The 20,863-nt window shown below is 44.8% G+C and overlaps 1 protein-coding gene across 2 annotated transcripts in view; it reads right to left on the bottom strand.

Annotated features, from left to right (window-relative positions):
• Positions 1-20,863, bottom strand: part of BMPR1A (bone morphogenetic protein receptor type 1A) — a 143,733-nt gene that overhangs the window by 104,955 nt on the left and 17,915 nt on the right. Inside the window, exon 1 of one of the 2 annotated variants that reach the window (XM_063958829.1) lies at positions 8,032-8,054. The exons of the other annotated variant lie outside the window; for it this stretch is intronic. The gene's annotated coding sequence lies outside the window, so the exon portion shown is untranslated. Of the gene's footprint in view, positions 1-8,031; positions 8,055-20,863 lie in introns of those variants that run through there. 2 annotated transcript variants of the gene reach the window in all.

Below are 20,863 nucleotides of genomic sequence, written 5' to 3'. Positions count from 1 at the left end.
TAGAACACATGTCCATTATACAAGTAGGAAGTGTTTCACCGGTATACACGTTATGCCATAATGTTATCTGTGGTTCCAAAAGGGTCGTACTAAATAGCTGTCGGTTTACACCATTAATCCTATAGAAGTGTTACATTTTACATCTCAGCCATATGATTCAGAGTTCTAACAAAACACATCTTATTCTTTGTTTCAGCCTAAAGCAGGAAACGTCTTGATTGACCATTTGATTCACTCCTTATGTGCAAATATTTACACAGAAAGGAATCCTCTGATCTATGTTGAGTCTGCCTACAATACAGACAGTAATTTAACTGTGAAGGGGGCAATTCTGACGTGAGGATAAAGCACTTCAAAATAAAAAAAAAAGTGAATGAAAAGAAAATGGCTTCAATAGCAAAATAGTTGAATAAATGCAACTATAAAACCACTACGGCCCCTTCGTCTGGCAGGTCACAAAAAAAAAAAAAAATAGTAGACGGAAAAAAAAAAAAAGTACAATAGAAATGAAGACCTGTATGCAATCACAGAGATTTAATAGAAGTTCAAAGATTTGCGTGAACAGACAGCGTAAGAAGCACAGATACAGTGGATGGAAAATATAGACCTCTTGCAGCAAGATGGAATCCTTAGCACAGACGTGTGTAGGGGAAGGAGGCAGAAATTAGATATGTAGCAAAATCCAAATAAGAGATATTTCAGGTCTCTTCTAGCTACAGAAACATTACACTGTTGTGTACAAGTCTAACATGCAGCAAAAGCAGCTGTGTCAGCTCCCTAGTGCTTGTGACCAACTGGGTACCCAAGTCCCCCCACAAACATACATTGCGAGTTTTAAAAGTAAAGGGGGTACACACGGGGAATGTGTGTGCTGAGCGATCTAGGGCGAACGCTCATTTCACCCAGCCGCCCATAGAGACGTGCTTGGCCGCGCATCGCTGTCGCCGGCACCCCTACACACGGAGCGATGTGTTCTTAATTTCTAAGCAATCTAGTCAGATTGCTTAGAAATTAAGTGAGCATCGCTCCGTGTGTACCCCCCTTAAGATAGACTTTGCATAACAATTTTGTCAGAAGTAAACCAGCAAATACATGCAATAGCGTAACACAGTAGCACCAAGGCTGGCCATATAGGCAGAGATAAGGTCAGTCTATTTTCTACCAAACTAGCACAACACCATCTTCATTGGCTATACAGTGTGTATAGCCAATGAAGACACCATCATGTTTACTGATCAGATCTTGATTTGAAAAGACAAATACAGTATGGTTCAATGTGGAGCATACAAGAATCTATAGCGGGCTGCATCCCACCACTCATTGCAAGCGGAACGGTGTTTATTAATACCTTCGCTTCAAGAAAATATCAAAGGATAGCTTTCCCGGTAAGGTGGGCCCTTTTTGATAGAAGGACTACCGGTTCATGACCCTGTAGTCCTTCTGTGCAGGCATCAAGTGCCGCTCAGGGGCAGGGGTCTAGCAGGAGTCCAATTGCTCACCGTGTCCAGGTTCCAGAATGTATCACATTTCCGAGCTTTGTGCATATGAGAAAAGCGATCAAATCTCTGAAAACTGCATTTTTGGAGGTTTGGTTGCATTTTCAGCTATGCAGCACCCCTCCCTATAGGGGAAGATGTATCGAGCTTGAGAGAGAGAGAGAGAGAGAGAGAGAGAGAGAGAGAGAGAGATAAAGTTGAACATTTGTCCAAAGCAACAGATCAGCTTTTGTAATTCCAAAGATTGTCGTGCAAATGTACTAAGCCTTGGAGAATGATAAAAGGGAGACAGATAAATGACAGAAGCTTATTGGTAGTTTATCAAAAACAGCATGTAACATGGCAGTTAAGAGCTGACTGGCTGGCACTTTCTCTCTCTCTTAGTACATCTAATCCAGTCATAGATAAAGGACCATTATAGGCTGATTGGTTGCTTTGTGCAACTGCTCCACTTATCTCTCTCAAAGGTTGGATAAATCTCCCCTGTGATATTCCTCTGTGTGTTCTGATGAGAAAATAAACAGTTATGTAGCAGATAACCAAGCAATGGGGTAAATTTACTAAAATGAGAGTTCTATTTAAGATGGGATGTTGCCCATAGCAACCAATTAGATTCTACTTTTCATATATTTAGCACCTTCTAGAAGATAATACCTGGAATCGGATTGGTTGCTATGGGCAACATCCCATATTAAATAGAACTCCCATCTTAGCAAATTTACCCAAATGTGTGTGTTGCCAAGTGCACCAGAGATCAGGTTGTTTACACCAATCAGAGATATGGCCACTTTAAAACCTGTTAGCTAAACAGACCTATCTAAACTTGTACACCAGATGTAAATATAGGTGTATACACAAGCTGTGTCATAATAATCTAACATACATCATCCGCAAGGTCAAAGATGTGCACATTTTATTATATCTGTTTGAAGCAGTATTCAACAATGCCACATTTTAGTAAGTGTCTCTTCTTTCTCCTTTTTCTTTTGGCCCATAGTATGTTGTTGGCCAGAACAGGAGACTAGCATGCCAGGTAGGCAGTTGTACAGACAGGGCCAATTAAGCAAGGTTTGTTAGAAACCATCTGTATCATGATGTAACCAGCATCAACAGGTATTTACCTCCACAGCATAATTACAACGAATTGGCTGTAGTCTTCTTGTAGGTTCCGTAAGGCATTTATTTACATTAATTTAGTAACCCACTCCTCAATTCCCTTTTCAATGATATGAGTGAGAGCTTTGCATGCAGAACTGTATTGTGTAGTGTGTGTTTATAATTGGTAGCTAGAAAGGTGTGTCTACTAACACTGCCAAACCTTCCAGGATCCAAAGGCAGGAGTGATGACAGACACTCACCTCGCCCTCTACTGCTGCTGATTAACTGCAAGATTCACACACAACCAGCTGCAAAACAAATGCTGGTTTACATCAGAGCAAAGCTGCGCACAATGGGGGTAATTCCAAGTTGATCGCAGCAGGAAATTTTGTTAGCAGTTGGGCAAAACCAAGTGCACTGCAGGGGAGGCAGATATAACATGTGCAGAGAGAGTTCGATTTGGGTGGGTTATTTTATTTCTCTGCAGGGTAAATACTGGCTGCTTTATTTTTACACTGCAATTTAGATTGCAGATTGAACTCACCACACCCAAATCTATCTCTCTCTGCACATGTTATATCTGTCCCCCCTGCAGTGCACATGGTTTTGCCCAACTGCTAAAAAATTCCCTGTGCGATCAACTTGGATTTACCCCCAATGATCTGTGGTGAAAACCTTTGCATCCTTCTACCAAACATTTGTGCTGCAATAGTACATAAGAGCAAGGTTTGTATCCATCAGATGGATGCGTAATATGTTTTCTGTATTAACTGCATGTACATGGGACACATTGTTCTGCTCCACTTTGTTAGATGTATATCCAAAAGTTCTTAACCCTTTCACTGCATAATGGGGGTCATTCAGAGTTGATCGCTCGTTAGCTACTTTTTGCAGCCATGCAAACGCATAGTCACCGCCAACTGGGGAGTGTATTTTAGCTTCACAGTGTGCGAACGCCTGTGCAGCCGAGCAGTACAAAAACAGTTTGTGCAGTTTCTGAGTAGGTCTGAACTTACTCAGCCGCTGCGATCACGTCAGCCTGTCCGTCCCAGAATTTACGTCAGACACCCGCCTTGCAAATGCTTGGACATGCCTGCGTTTTTCCAACCATTCCCTGAAAACGGTTAGTTGACACCCATAAATGCCTTCTTCCTGTGAATCGTCTCGCGATCGGCTGTGCAAATGGATTCTTTGTTAAATCCATCGCCCAGCAACGATCCGCTTTGAACCCATATGACGCGCCTGCGCATTGCAGTTCATACGCATGCGCAGTAGTGACCTGATCGCCATCTTGAAATCGTCCATCTTGAATCTAAGTCAGTTTTATCAAATGGAAAAGGGGTTATGTTACATGTCAAACAACATCAGCATTTGCTGAAAAGTTTATTGCTGCAAACAGATTTGAAATAGCAGTTATGGTTCAAAAGTTATAACACTTTCTTGTTGCAAGTAACTTAAGATGGCTTTGACAAAAGAGGGGAGAATTGAAGTCATTTTCTGGAGAACGAAGTTTCCGTGTCATAGCTGCAGATTTTAACAACCGGCACCCAGAAAGACCTCCAATTTCACATAACACTTAGATGTTCAGTACCCTCCAATCACTTACTGTGATCTTTGGAATGAAGCTTGGAGAGTACTGAACATCTAAGTGTTATGTGAAATTGGAGGTCTTTTGCACAGCTACGATCAGCCACCCTGACATGCGGGGGGGATGCCGTGCACAGCGCTAGCCCACCCCACAGGTACAAAAGCATCGCATGGCGGCAATGTTTTCTGAAGAGTAGCTCCCTACCAGCACAGCTCCTGCGCGCTGGCAGGGAGCTACCCGTCGCTCTCCTGGTTCGCAGCGGCTGCATGTGACGTCACGCAGACACCATGGCCCACCCCACGCACGGTCTGGGAACGCCTGTGTTGCCAGGACCGCGCCCCTAAAACATCCCGCCCCCTCCCGCCCTGCGAATGCCTCTGCCTGTCAATCAGGCAGAGGCAATCGCTGGGCAGAGATGCCGATCGCATCTCTGGCATTCACAGACGCACTGCGGCGCCTGCACAGCCCAGACCTGATCGCCCACTGTGCGAAACCGCACAGCAGCAATCCGGTCTGAATTAGGCCCATAGTATATGCACAATTGGCACTCAAAATCTCAATTAAAGATAGTCAATATCAGTGGTTCAGGGCTCATGGGAGTTCAGGGAAAATCACAAAGTCAAAATTGGAGATAGTCAATATGTCACCGTGTGTATGCACCTTTACTCAGCAGTAACAGCAGTGTACAACATTTAATCATCCCAATATAAAGATCCCAGCAGGTGCACCAGCAAATTATGGTCATCACCCTGTTGGGGGATGGTTCCGCATATGATGGTATGTTTTTCAGTGGACAACCATCAACCATCTTTTGGTGGTGCACAGGCACATACATTTTATGGGGGTATAGACTAGCACGTCAGTTTTGTGGGGCAAACCGGCTGAGTGTTGGCACATAACATTCCTGCCAATTTGCTGTTCAGTCACCATATACTTGATTTGACATTTATTGGAAGGTATGATGTGGTTACCATGTTAGTGCGCCTCCTAATATTTTCTACAGTTCTTTATACTTTATGTTTATTCACAAGATTACGAACTGTTCATTTTTAGATACATTTACCCATGTACGAATACATTCACAAGAATTAGGAGTGCAGTCTGATGAGGGAGTGGGGATCCCTTCTCATGGGGCCTGATTGTACGCAATTGCTGCCTTCCTTGCGTCTTTTGCTGCAGTTGTGGAATTGAATACTAAAAGTGGCGCTGTAAAATTTTTTAGAAGTGGCAGACATTGGAAAGCACAAAAGGTGTAACATACCATGTAGCCATGTTGGAATACCACGAATCTTCCTGGTGAGCCATACGGCCAATCCGCAACTGAACCAACCTAGGTGCTGTGAGGTGACGCAGGTTAGTGGTTCAGGGTCTAAGCAAATTATTTATGTTTAATGGGAGAGGCAAAACCAGTTGTTGGTAGCTGCCAGGTTTAAAATATGTGGACAATCAGAAGGACAACCCTGTCCACCACCACATAACAACCTATGTATGACATAAGCACAATTAACTTAACGTATTAATATTTGCTGACTTTCTATATAAAAAACTTGGCCTAGAGGTGCCGTGAAAAAAAAATGCTGATGCTCTAGGACACAGTGGGGTCGATTCAATTCGGCAACAGATGAATAGCGCCGGGAATTAGCTCCCAACGCTATTCAATTCAGCTAAAGTTAAGTCGGCGAATGCCCGTTCTCGCCGACTTAACAGGTAGTTTTGTCGGGAGAACGGGCATTCTCCGACTTAACTACCCACGGCGATGCTGATTCCCGACAGAATCAGCCTCGCGACGGCCGCGCAGCAGCACTTTTGTTGGTTTTCTTCTCTCACCCCCCCGGGGGTAAGAGAGGAATTCCCGACAATTGCGGGTAACTAGTAGCTGATTTGAATAGCGTTGGGAGCTAATTCCTGGCGCTATTCATCTGTTGCCGAATTGAATCGACCCCAGTGAATTAAGTGGCAGAACCACTGCCATCTCTCCATTTATAATTATTATTATTATTATTATTATAATTAATTATTATTATTATTATTATGATGTGGTTGGGGTATGCCATACAGCACAACTTTCTTTAGTTCTATACTATTTAAGAGAATTCTGGGTCGAAAAAAAAACACTATACAAGGTTTTAAGCAGGTAAATACACATTTGACAAAGTTTATCTGAATTCTGCCACTAGATAAACACAAGAGATTAATAGTATGGATTCAACTTCGAGCTGAGTCACCACACATAAGACTGGACTCAATTAACCACTGGCTAATTGGTATGTTGGGGCTATTCAATTACAGCCTGTGATAAGCGCGTAAGCTGCACTTAACCCAGATTTCTGTAAGGCTGTGTACACATGGCGCGATGCGCCGTACAGCCCGACACTAACTATTCAAATGGCCTGGAGGCCGGCCTCGACCGCACATCGGCATTGCAAGGACTATACACACGGTGCGATATACACTATTTTATTTTACGATTTTGACTATATAGTAAAAATCAAAAGAAATATTGCACCGTGTGTACACAGCCTTAAAGTTTGAGGAAGGCTCGAACAGAAATCCACATCACATACCCTTATCACGGGTGCCACAAACGCATTAACCATTGCTCTGGGTACTTGTTCCAGAACCTATGGGTTGACACAAGAAAAAATGGTCTGTGACTGGATAACCTTGAGTGTAAAAGCCTGAGGCTACCACCCTTTTCTTCATGTGGTAAATTACTGCGGATAATTTAACCTGGCCAATGGTATGTAAGCCTTTCATTTAGGACTATTTCTATCGGGATACATACGATATCCCGGCAAACGGGATGTCGGCTGTCACTATACCGACAGCAGCATCCCATCTGCTGGAATCCCGTCAGTGAGGCAGAGAGTCCACTTGTCAGGCACCAGGCCCGGTGGCTCGCTGCAGGTTCTATTCCCACTCGGTTGGTGGCGTGGACCCACCAACCAAGTGGGAATACTGAGTGAGTGTGGGAATACTGGGTGAGTGTGAGGATACCACTTGTAGATAAAATGGCAGCTGTCAGGATTCCGGCGTCTGTCTCCTGAACATCAGGATCCCGACAGCCGTTATATTGACTGCATCCCTCTCTATTAATATACAGGATTGTATTCAGTTCTCCATGATGTGCAGCTATCCACAGTAATTCAACATCACCAGTTTCTCAGCCACTTGGATAAGTTCAAGGCTGCATTTCACCTGGTTTTAATCAGACACAGACATGTGTAAATCATACGTGTCCCAGATTAAAGTGTTATTATGGCCAAATTATATATAATGTATGCACAATGACACCCAGGAGGGTAAATTGAGCCATGTATGCAAGAGTCAAAATACTAAGCACATGTTCCTGTCCTTTGCAAAAAGGAAAACTCTTAAGCCCCATGCTTCCTCACCATTCAGTCTCCAAGGTGGGGGCAGGGCTGTACTGAATGCAGAGATTGCATATTCCCTCCTAGTCAGCAAGGCTCCAGCCTCCAAGTGTAGCTGCAAAGCCTGGAAGGCAGAATGTGTAACCTGATCCATCTCTCCCCTCCTCTTCCCTCAGCCACATCTCGCAAGTAATTTGAGCTCCCTAGAAGAATGGCCCAGCACAGACTAGTGATCAGCCTGAACAAGAAGTCACCCTTCTAGCATTAAAGAATAAGGTTTATGAAAAATAAAGCAGGTTGTTAAACGTAGCAATGTAACAAGTAAAAATACATGCAACTCACTACCTGCCAGAGGAGGAGTGTGTGTAACTTCTGCCTGATACGGTCACTACCTTGAAAGCAATGAATTGCTGTAATCCCGTCTACAGTACATGTATATATAAGGGTTCAAGGGGAAGGAAGCGATTATTTTGCTCACCTGAAAAACAAACTGTATCATATACATTAAATCAGTGACATGCAGGTCTCCTGCATAAACTGTTCCATCTTATCTGGCCTGCTGGGCAATTTCTATTACCACCATAAAAACCTTTCTAGTTAAGTATTGCCGACTGCAGAAATTAGTGGACAGGCACCAGAGACATTTTTATGAAGTAGGATAATCCTGTGGAGAAGGATATGTAAATGAAAATTCTGTAGATATACTTGTGAATTAACAATGCATTATATCAGACAACAAATGATATTGACATTTGTAGTTGCACAGATCATTGTGCATGGATGGCCCCACTGCTGAGCATACGTACACTGGCGCATATGTATCAAAGCTAACATAGTACCAACCAATCAACTCCTAAAGCTGGGTACACACTGGGCGATTTTTTTTAACGATGCAGCAGATACAGATGGATCGGAATGACGCATCGTTAAAATTGTCCAGTGTACACATTATGCCGCTGAGTATGCACGCTCCTGCTCATCATCAGCGCCATCGCTTGCTCCCAGCGCCATTCCGATGCTGGGTTCCACCGTCGCTGATGTCATGCTAGGTACACACAGTCTAATGTGTACCCAGCTTAACGGTCATTTTTCACAGCCTGTAACATGAGTTAGGAGGTACCTAGTTGGTACTTGAACTCTCTCCACTTTATCTCTCTGCAAGCTTTGATACATATGCCCCACTGTGAGATAAAATGTCAGTCAGACCGACAGACATTTTATCTGTCATGCTGATACAATCAGAAATGTTATGTCCATACACTGTGAGATACACGGTCGAGCTCATCGCTAGAGTAACCGCCGTATGCAGCACAGCTAGCAGCTAGACGGTCTAAAACTGTCATTTTAGACACACGTCTCATAGCCCCCAGGTTTATTTTGACGATGAGCTGTTCCACTGTAGCGTGTTGGTCAGCCCTCACGCACCTTCGTGCCCGATGTTCAGCTCTCACATCAATGGCACGTGGTGCTCTTCAGTTTCCACGTCTGTTATTCGCAATGGTGCCATTTGCCCAGTCACGATACACCATCACCACAGCAGCACGCAGTGTCAGAAATACTGCCACCCTTGGCCCGAAAGCTGATAATCATCCCTTTTTGCAACTCTGATAAATCAACCCTTTTACCTATGACAGCAACGAGTGATGTGTATGCAGACAGCCTATCGCACACCTTATATAACCACCAAGCCAGCACATGATGTACTTCATGGGCTATGTGCTGCAGACGTCAAATGTAGGAGGTGGTCACAATACTGTGACTCGACCGTGTATTTTACAGTGTATGGCCACTATATCTGCATTCACCCAACAGGTGGTGGAGGGGGAGGGGGGGATAGGAAAGATTTTCCTGTTGCAACCCCTCAGAATTTTATGCTAATGCATTCTCAGATGAGATTGCGATGTAGTTACTGTGCGAAAATTTGCTAGTGCTGCTGCCGCCTGGAAATGGATTCGTCCAATGTCAGCCTTGCAAATATCAGCATCTGCGTACACTTTTGAAGCGACAGACGCAGATGCTTTGATAACATCGACCACCTGATTAGTTAGACCTATGACCTATAACAGCATATCCCCCGATCCAACTGCCCGTCCGTCCCCCCGCCGTCATTCGTCACTGCCGGCATCGGCAACAGTGTATGCACTTGCCGATGCCTGCACCCACGCTGGGTCCCGTTGCTGATGACACTGTATCGTTTGCAAGTCGTCTAGTGTGTAAATAGCTATAGTGCTACTAAAGCCAGGTACTCACTAGATGATATCATAGACACATCGTTCACGATATCGTCTAGTTTGTAAACGGTATGTTGCAGACGATGCGTGCTCCCCTGCGCCATCATCCATCGGACCTGCATGCAGGTCTGACAGGCGACATTGCCAGTGAGGGCAATGCAGCCGAATGCACTTGCCGGGTCCCGTCGCTGACGATATCGCCGGGTACACACATCGTTTAGTGTTTACCTGGCTTAACTCTTGCCTTAAAATGATAAACTAATTTTAATTATTTTTTTCTGACAGCTGGGCCTCTAAATGTGGCAATCTATGCCCTGTTCCATACTCATTGTTGTGGAAATCATTTGCAAATATGCACACCTCACAATTAGGCACTTTTCACTGACACCTCTAAACGTGCCTCTCTGATTGCAGTAGTTCTCAACTGTGTACCTAGGCACCTTGGGGTACTTGCAGGAGTGCCCTGGGTTGATGGTCCAGGACCAATTCAAATTATTTATGGTCAATGTATTAGACAAAACCAATACTTGTGGCTTCCAATCATAAAATATGTAGACAGAAGTAAAAAAAAGTTTAGTAAACACTGCTCAAGTGGCAAATAATGCAAGTAAAGAATAGTTACCATAGAATACTGAAACACTGCACAATTGTTAGCAGCCCCATCTGACATCATGCTATTTTTCATTCATACTAACAAAAGTATATTCTGTAACAATCCAACAGTCTGCACCGTGTAGGCTGAGGACATTCACAGACTCTGAAAATAAAGGGTACACTGTGATCACCAAAAAAAAAAAAAAAAAGCTAATGTCCCAACATTAAAATGGCTATTCTATAGCACAAAGTACGGTCAGTAGGATTTAGACGTTTCAGGAATGTAAGCAGATAACCTTACACAAGGTGCCCAGCTTTCACCCAGCAGACCATGACTGAACTAATAAGGGTACCTGAAATAACATAATATGTTGGAATTTTTTCCACTGAGTTTACCAGACACTTAACTATTATTTGTCACAACTGAGGGCCTGAGTTGACGGGAGGCAACCTCAGTTGTAGGGGCTGAGATGTAACGGAACCTGGGAGGTTGTATCAGACCCCTAGACATGTAAGTAACATGTAGAATAACTGCCCGAAGGCGTGACCACGACAACCAGGATAAAAGTCAATGATGTTTATTATGACAAACTCCGTAACACAGCAGAAAATAAGAAAACATAAAAGTCAGCAGGGCAATAATACAGTTCCTGGGTACTACAGGGTGGCAAGGGCCACAGGCACTGGTAGTGTGAGACAGTTCTAATAATCTTCTAGTTGGAAAGTCCTTACCAGGCCTGACTGTAGCAATGGAGAGAACCCAGGATCGTACCAGCTGGTGTTCCAGGAAAGGCTGGGCTGCTGAAGGTAAAACGGCTGCTGTGGATACTGGCTGGAACCAGACTGTTGTTGGTACGGAGTGGATACTGGCTGGAACCAGTTAAATAATAAACGAACTTGAGAGCGATGAAATAATAATACCGGTGGAGAGTGGTAAACTGCAGAAAGGACACCGGCCCTTTAAGGGAAGCTGTACACTGCTGGAAGCTGGGCTGGAAGCAGGTGATTGACTTGAGAGCGATGAAATAATAATACCGGTGGAGAGTGGTAAACTGCAGAAAGGACACCGGCCCTTTAAGAGAAGTTGTACACTGCTGGAAGCTCGGCTGGAAGCAGGTGATTGCTGTAGCTGGAAACAGGTGAGTCCAGAATGGATCGGAGAGTCAGGCTACACCGCAGATGGAATGCTGGTGCGGGTCTCTATAGCAGAAGTCTGGAGACAGGAGCTGGAACCTGGAAGACAACCACAGGAGAGAGACAAACTGGAACTAGGTTAGACAACCAAAGCACTGACGCCTTCCTTGTTCAGGCACAGCTTACTTATACCTGCAGCAAGGAAGGGGTTGGCTAGGCAATTATGCAAATCAACAATACAGACAGCAGATTGGTGGAAATGATCAGATGACAAAAACCAAGATGGCTGCGCCCATGCAGACACTTGGAGGGAAGTTTGGTTTGTAATCCATGTGAGAATTGAAACAGTAATGGCGACGCCGGCCACAGGAGACAGGAGACACCAGACTGACAAGCGCACATTTAACCACGCGGGCACAGCGGAGGCCGCGGCTGATGAAATCACCACTCTGACATTCTGCATGTGGAAACTCAGAAACAGCGGGATCCGGTCCTGGAATGCTGAGCCAGCCTTAGGAGGCACCTGAAGGGTAAGTAATGGCGTCCAGATACCCGGATCGTGACAGCACCCCCCCCTTTAGGAGTGGCCCCAGGACACTTCTTAGGCTTTAAAGGAAACTTTGCGTGGAAATTTCGGACCAAGGCAGGAGCATGGACGTCTGAGGCATTGGTCCAAGAGCGTTCTTCAGGACCATAGCCCTTCCAGTCAATGAGGTATTGTAACTGACCGTAACGGAAACGTGAGTCCAAAATCTTGGCCACCTCGTACTCGACTCCCCGTTGAGTCTGAACTTTGGGAGCTGGAGGAAGTGCGGAATGAAACCGATTCAGGATCAGCGGTTTCAACAAAGAAACATGAAATGTCCTGGGTATTTTCAAGAAGGATGGTAACTGTAACCTGTAGGCAACAGGATTGATGACTTGTTCAATCTTGAAGGGTCCGATGTAGCGAGGTGCAAATTTCATGCTGGGAACTCTCAACCTCAAATTCTTCGTGGACAACCACACACGATCACCCACCTTGAGAGCAGGAACCGCTCTACGCTTCCTATCGGCAAACTTTTTATACCTGAATGAGGCTTTAAGCAGGGCTGCGCGGACGTTCTTCCAGTTATTTGAAAACTGACGCAAGGTGACATCCACTGCTGGAACAGAAGTTGCGGGAAGCGGTTGGAATTCTGGGACTTTAGGGTGGAATCCATAATTAATGAAGAATGGTGTAGAAGAAGATGAGGAATGGTATTGATTGTTGTGGCTGAACTCGGCCCAAGGAAGGAGTTGAACCCAGTCATCTTGAGAGGAAGACACATATATACGGAGGAAGGCCTCCAAGTCCTGATTCACCCTCTCGGTTTGACCATTGGTCTGAGGATGGTAAGCCGTGGAAAACTTTAACTTGACTTGGAGGGCTTGACACAAACTTCGCCAAAATTTGGCTACAAATTGTACTCCACGATCCGAGATGATCTCTTCAGGAAGACCGTGAAGTCGGAAGATCTCTTGTATAAACACTTGAGCCAACTTGGAAGCTGACGGAAGACCGGTGAGAGGGATGAAATGTGCCATCTTGGTGAACCGGTCAACTACCACCCAGATGGTATTAAACTTGTTGCAGATAGGTAGATCGGAAACAAAGTCCATCGACAAATGGGTCCATGGTCGACGGGGAACAGATAATGGAACCAGTTGCCCCGCAGGCGACTGGCGGGAGACTTTGTGTTGGGCACACTTCGGGCAGGAGGCAATAAATTCCATAACGTCCTTTTTCAGAGTTGGCCACCAGTAGGACCTAGAAATAAATTCAAGGGTTTTCTGAATGCCTGTATGTCCAGCAAAACGGGAAGCATGGGCCCAATGCATGAGCTTCTTCCTTAGAACTGGCTTAACAAAACTTTTCCCTGGTGGAGGCGTAGAGTCCATCCCTACCGTGGAGAATGCCAACGGATTAATAATAGGATGCTTGTCTGCAGACTCGGACTCATTTTCTTGCTCCCATGAGCGGGAAAGGGCATCGGCCTTACGATTCTGAGAACCCGGACAGAACTGGAGTTTAAAGTCAAATCTGGAAAAGAAAAGTGCCCATCTGGCCTGACGAGGGTTGAGACATTGTGCGCCTTTGAGATATAAAAGATTTTTGTGGTCGGTAAGTATGGTGATTGAGTGGGAAGCTCCCTCCAACAGGTATCTCCACTCCTCCAGAGCGAGCTTGATGGCTAGCAACTCCTGATCGCCAATGGCATAGTTGCGCTCAGCTGGGGAGAACTTCCGGGAGAAGAAACTGCAAGGATGTAGATGTCCATCTTTGGCCCTCTGGGATAACACTGCTCCTACTCCAACGGAGGAGGCATCTACCTCTAAGATAAAAGGAGAGTCGGTGTCAGGCTGTTTCAGAACTGGTGCAGAGATGAACCGTTGCTTCAGAAGGTGAAAGGCCTGTGTAGCTTCCTCGGACCACTTGGACGGATTAGCACCTTTCTTGGTTAATGCAGTGATAGGCGCCACAATGGTGGAAAAGTCTCGTATAAATTTTCTATAATAATTGGCGAACCCTAAGAACCTCTGGACCCCTTTGAGGCTTAAGGGTATAGGCCAATTCTGGATTGCTTGGAGTTTCTCAGGATCCATCTCTAGTCCGGAACCGGACACAATGTAACCTAGAAACGGAATGGTTTTAACTTCAAACACACACTTCTCCAATTTACAATAGAGGTGATTGACACGGAGACGGGAAAGAACCTCTTTTACCCAGAAACGATGATCTTCGAGATTATTAGCAAAGATGAGGATGTCGTCTAGATAAACCACGACATGGCGGTACAAGATGTCCCTGAAGATCTCATTCACGAAGTGCTGGAAGACTGCTGGAGCGTTGCTCAATCCGAAGGGCATGACGAGGTACTCATAATGTCCGTCACGGGTGTTAAAGGCGGTCTTCCACTCGTCACCCTCACGGATTCGGATGAGATTGTAGGCACCCCTCAAGTCCAGCTTTGTGAAAATGGTTGCACCACTAACTCTATCAAAGAGCTCAGTAATCAGGGGTAAAGGGTATCGGTTCTTGACGGTAATGTCGTTCAGACCCCTGTAGTCGATGCACGGACGCAGACCACCGTCTTTCTTCTTAACGAAGAAGAAGCCTGCGCCGGCTGGAGAAGAAGATGGTCGGATGAAACCCTTCGCCAGGTTCTCTTTGATGTACTCTTCCATGGAGTGTGTCTCGGGCAGAGACAACGGATAAGTTCGGCCTCGCGGTGGAACCTTCCCTGGAATGAGGTCGATTGGGCAGTCCCATTCTCTATGAGGAGGAAGGATATCAGCAGAGGCTTTACTGAACACATCCGTGAAGTCTTGATATGGAGGAGGCGGAACATCAGTTGACCTGGGGAAGGAAGAACAAACAGGAAGAACTTTGGCTAAACAAGTCTCAGCACAGGAGGGACCCCATGCCAGTATTTGCGTAGTCGTCCAGTCAATTGATGGGTTGTGGAGACGGAGCCATGGAAGGCCTAAAACCACTGGATGTGTGGCTCTTGGAATCACTAAAAAAGAAATATACTCAGAATGAAGAACTCCCACTCTCAGACGAACTGGAAGAGTCCTTAAGGAAATGACTGCGTCAAAAATCTTGCTGCCATCCACGGCAGTCAAAGAGATGGACGAGGACAGTCTCTCGGTGGGTAGGGACCACCGTTTAACATAAGCTTCGGTTATGAAATTCCCAGCTGCTCCGGAATCAAGGAGGGCAATGACGTTCCTGTAACGTTGAGCAATTTGGAGCGACACTGGGAGGTTACAGTCATGAGGAGATGGAGAGGAGATCATCACTCCTAGCCGGCCCTCTCCTTGGCGAACTAGGATCTGGAGTCCCGGACGTTTGGGACAGGCATTGATAGTGTGCGACGGAGCTGCACAGTAGAGACAGAGAGACTCAGAGAGACGTTTTCGGCGCTCAGCAGGAGATAGACGGGAACGACTAATTTGCATAGGCTCATCCTTGGATGGAGATGGTTGACGAGAAGGAGGAGCAGAAGATTTAGGAGTAGATGATCTTCCTCGCTCGGTTGCTCTCTCTCTAAAACGTAGATCAACCTTCGTGCAAAGAGAAATTAGCTCATCCAACTTAGAGGGCAAGTCTCTGGTAGCTAACTCATCCTTGATGCGTTCTGATAAGCCATGCCAGAATGCAGCATACAGGGCCTCGTCGTTCCATGCCAGTTCGGATGCCAGGATTTTAAACTGTATAAGATACTGTCCCACGGTACGTGTTCCCTGGCGTAAACGAAGAATCTCAGATGAAGCAGATGTTATCCGGCCTGGCTCGTCGAAGATGCGCCTGAATGTAGCTACAAAGTCAGTATAGGAGGATAGCAGGGGATCAGACTTCTCCCATAAAGGTGATGCCCAGTCAAGGGCTGAGCCACAGAGAAGGGAGATGATATAGGCAATTTTGGTACGGTCACTGAAGAAATTGCCAGGTAGAAGCTCAAAGTGGATTTCACATTGATTGAGAAATCCCCTGCAGAACCTTGGAGATCCATCAAATTTTGCTGGCGTTGGAAGATGAAGATGTGGACTGGAAATGGGTAAGGTGGGTGGGGTTACAGCTGGTGTCACTGTAGTGGACGCACCGGACGTGCCAGGTCCACGGAGGGTCGTTTGAATCCCATCCAGCCGTGTGGAGAGATCCTGGAGACAGCGGATGATGTGGCCCTGTGCAGCCTCCTGATGTTCAAGTCGGGCTGCCAGTTCTTGCATCGGCCTGGCCGCTTGATCCTGGTCTCCGGCTGGATTCATTAGGTCAGTGCTTACTGTCACAACTGAGGGCCTGAGTTGACGGGAGGCAACCTCAGTTGTAGGGGCTGAGATGTAACGGAACCTGGGAGGTTGTATCAGACCCCTAGACATGTAAGTAACATGTAGAATAACTGCCCGAAGGCGTGACCACGACAACCAGGATAAAAGTCAATGATGTTTATTATGACAAACTCCGTAACACAGCAGAAAATAAGAAAACATAAAAGTCAGCAGGGCAATAATACAGTTCCTGGGTACTACAGGGTGGCAAGGGCCACAGGCACTGGTAGTGTGAGACAGTTCTAATAATCTTCTAGTTGGAAAGTCCTTACCAGGCCTGACTGTAGCAATGGAGAGAACCCAGGATCGTACCAGCTGGTGTTCCAGGAAAGGCTGGGCTGCTGAAGGTAAAACGGCTGCTGTGGATACTGGCTGGAACCAGACTGTTGTTGGTACGGAGTGGATACTGGCTGGAACCAGTTAAATAATAAACGAACTTGAGAGCGATGAAATAATAATACCGGTGGAGAGTGGTAAACTGCAGAAAGGACACCGGCCCTTTAAGGGAAGCTGTACACTGCTGGAAGCTGGGCTGGAAGCAGGTGATTGACTTGAGAGCGATGAAATAATAATACCGGTGGAGAGTGGTAAACTGCAGAAAGGACACCGGCCCTTTAAGAGAAGTTGTACACTGCTGGAAGCTCGGCTGGAAGCAGGTGATTGCTGTAGCTGGAAACAGGTGAGTCCAGAATGGATCGGAGAGTCAGGCTACACCGCAGATGGAATGCTGGTGCGGGTCTCTATAGCAGAAGTCTGGAGACAGGAGCTGGAACCTGGAAGACAACCACAGGAGAGAGACAAACTGGAACTAGGTTAGACAACCAAAGCACTGACGCCTTCCTTGTTCAGGCACAGCTTACTTATACCTGCAGCAAGGAAGGGGTTGGCTAGGCAATTATGCAAATCAACAATACAGACAGCAGATTGGTGGAAATGATCAGATGACAAAAACCAAGATGGCTGCGCCCATGCAGACACTTGGAGGGAAGTTTGGTTTGTAATCCATGTGAGAATTGAAACAGTAATGGCGACGCCGGCCACAGGAGACAGGAGACACCAGACTGACAAGCGCACATTTAACCACGCGGGCACAGCGGAGGCCGCGGCTGATGAAATCACCACTCTGACATTCTGCATGTGGAAACTCAGAAACAGCGGGATCCGGTCCTGGAATGCTGAGCCAGCCTTAGGAGGCACCTGAAGGGTAAGTAATGGCGTCCAGATACCCGGATCGTGACATTATTCAGGTATTCATTAAGGTGTTCCGTGCTTCTATTATTCAGATCACTTCGGAGACACACGTTGGGGTACAGATCATCATTCCCAGTACACTTTTACAAGTCAGAAAATCACCCCTTCCAAACAGAACAAAAAAAGAGAGGAAATAAGTTAGCAGACAACTCTACACAAATATGTGCGACAACATAAAAACTGACTTACTATTAGTGTTAAAGCCACAAATAAAAATAACCCACTACACCATCGTTATAAATCACACACGTAAAGGATAAAAAATTAGCAAAAGTATTAAACAGAGGTTCGTTTTAAGGGCTATTATAAAAGTCTCCGGTTCATATTTTTGGCAAAGGACAATCTAACATTAGGCAGTCACTGCAGGATGTCCGGTTTACAAACACTAGAAGCACTTTTTTAGTGATCAGAAATTGCGGGTTCCAATAGTAAGAATACTCTCCAATTCCATTAATGAACAAGAAGGGATGCTTCATTTGCTATGTTTAACTAGTTAGTTTCTAAATATCTAAAAGACATTATGTAATATTTGAATCTATATAAGAATTTTAGAAGGTCTGTTCCGTCTCCTCAATGCACATGCAGAGTAACCTAAGAGAAGACGACCATCCAGGAATGGGGTAAGTCAGAATTTTTACATGATACAATACACACAAAAGTAAACTTTTGGGACAGACTTCAGAGTGACAGTAGATATAGTAGGGGCTTAGGGTACTATTGCAGTACATTTTGTAAGCATGACTAATAGAAGCAGGACAGTCCCAACATTAAAAACTAAGAATATGGGGACAGAGCATCAAAAACAAAACTGTCCCTACTGGTTGACATCACCAGGTTCACAATATAAAGTTCACAAACTACACGATCTACAATTTCATTTGTCCAAGTATAAGAAATGTAATTTGCCCCAATACTTTAAATAGCTTTTTGTTCCAACTACCCAGATTGAACAGATAATATAAAAGTGTGTACCCGCCTTACCTTTTGGGTAAACATTCCCTAATCAGGAACCCATCAGTCTTCCTTTCCCATATTATTTCACATGATTCTTTCTCAGGGGGAATTAGCCATGTGAGGATGAACTATATAGTGATATTAGCACGTTGGATACATAATGGAATAGGCACAGTGCCTCCAACGTGGTCCTTGCTTACTTTACTCAGCTAAAATGTTGTGATTGATAGAACAAATTTGCAACTTTATATAACAGTGAATTTGGGCTATGTCATTTGAAACAAATTTGAACAATAGTTTGTATAGGGCCTACGATAACAAATAAATAAATGAATGAATATAGCCAACAGTTTCTTATATAGTGCAGCATATTTTGTTGCGCTTTACAATTGGAACAATAGTAATAGAACAAAATTGGGTAATAACAGACAGAGGTAGGAAGGCTCTGCTCGCAAGCTAACACTCTATAGGTAAATAGGCACTGATACACAAGGATAGGTGTTACCTATTGCATAATGGTCCTGCCAGATTAATGGACTGTATGATACGGTCACCCAGCAATATTGGCCTGAGGTCAGGAGGATGTGAAAGTGAAGACAAACAAAATACGTAAATTTGATAAGCCTGTTGGAAGAAGAGTTTTCAGGGAACGCTTGAGGGTTTGAAGACTAGAGGTGAGTATTATTGTGCGTGGGAGGCCATTCCACAGAGTGGGTGCAACCTGAAAAAAGTCCTGTTTTGAGTGGGAGTAAGTAATGAGTGTGGATGAGAGATACAGATCTTGTGCAGAGTGGAGAGGTCTACTAGGGAGAAATTTTGAGCTATATCATTAAGGAATCCAATACAGTTGTTTATGCATTGGGTAAGCAATGTTGGGTTCATGGCTGGACCATGTTAGGAGGATTGAAAATGAGGCAGTATGTTTTGTAGGCATTATCCCACAAGACACAGGAAAACAGCGATGAAGTGGAGACAGATAAAATAGGTCATTTTACAGGCCGTGTTTGAAAAATAACAGAAGCCGATTGGTTGGCTCTTTCTCTACTTTAGCTCTCTCCAAGCTTTGATATATCACCCCTAAATTGTCTTCATGCATTGTGTTTAATGGGTTGCAAAACAGTGCAGCTTAAAGCCTGAGACTTTGAGTCTGCCGCATAATGGGTTGTTTGCTAAAGCACATTCTGACTTTCTGCTTCCTGACTTCCCATTAGTTTTGAAATAGCCCCTTAATATCCAGAAGGAATTTGTAGAAGAAATGTCTAAAATATAACAGCTCTGGAAGGATACTCATTTTATCAGCTAGGATGCGATCAAAATATGTTATCAATTACTGTTCCAGTTAACCTAATCTAATTTGTTGTCAGAAGGGCAAATAGACAGTGCACATCTGCAAAGCTATTGATAACGTTCTACCCATGGTAAGACACTGGTCAGGTAAATTAGTGGCTTGAAAATGTAATTCTTTTTGCCTTCATTTATCATAAAATCTGACACATCTGAAGGGTGTGGTATGCGTGACCGCCGGTCAGCATACCAACTCCAGTATCCCGGGGGCGAGCCCAACAAGCCCCGTGCAGTCGCAAAGGGTTCTATTCATTCCTACTCTATGGGTGTCGTGGACACCCACGAGTGGGAATAGACCCTTTTGGTCAAAATGCCAACAGTCGGGATTGTGAGGGGGCGGAATGTAGGGTGAGGAATTGTGACCGGTGACCGACTAAATCCCCATCTTACAACTGACTCTGCTTTTAATTTTGGATCAACTTGTATTTTAGGGTTAGCTCTAGCAGCTATTGAATAAATAATGATGCATCAGGTAACAATCGTAAACACACTACGTCCCTGTGCCCTGAGGGACGAGCAATGCAAAGCTTTTTACAGCAGAACAATGGTTAAAGATGCCTGGAAGCTGTGAGAACATACAAACAGTAACTTTTTTTTCTTCTAATCTTAGAAGATCATGGGAAATTGCAGACATTCAAAGAAAATGCTTCTTAGTATTTGCTAGAAACCAACTAGTTTATTGACATTAATATTTCTACTTATTCACAAAGAATGTAACTCAGGCTGCTTAGTACAGATTTGGTCTAAAAACGGTGTACTCCTTAGTGTACTGTAGAGTAAAGCAAGAGTCACTGGATACTATGTTACTTAGGGGGAGATGTATCAAATCTTGGAGAGAGAAACTACCAACCAACCAACCAACCAGTTCTTAACTGTAATTTTTTAGACACATCCGGTAAAATGAGTTAGGAGCTGATTGGCTGCCACTTATCTCTCATATATAAACAC

The sequence above is a fragment of the Pseudophryne corroboree genome, chromosome 3 (genome assembly GCF_028390025.1).
Source record: "Pseudophryne corroboree isolate aPseCor3 chromosome 3, aPseCor3.hap2, whole genome shotgun sequence".
In the NCBI taxonomy this organism is placed as follows: domain Eukaryota; kingdom Metazoa; phylum Chordata; class Amphibia; order Anura; family Myobatrachidae; genus Pseudophryne; species Pseudophryne corroboree.
This window is presented reverse-complemented; position numbering and strand designations above follow the sequence as displayed.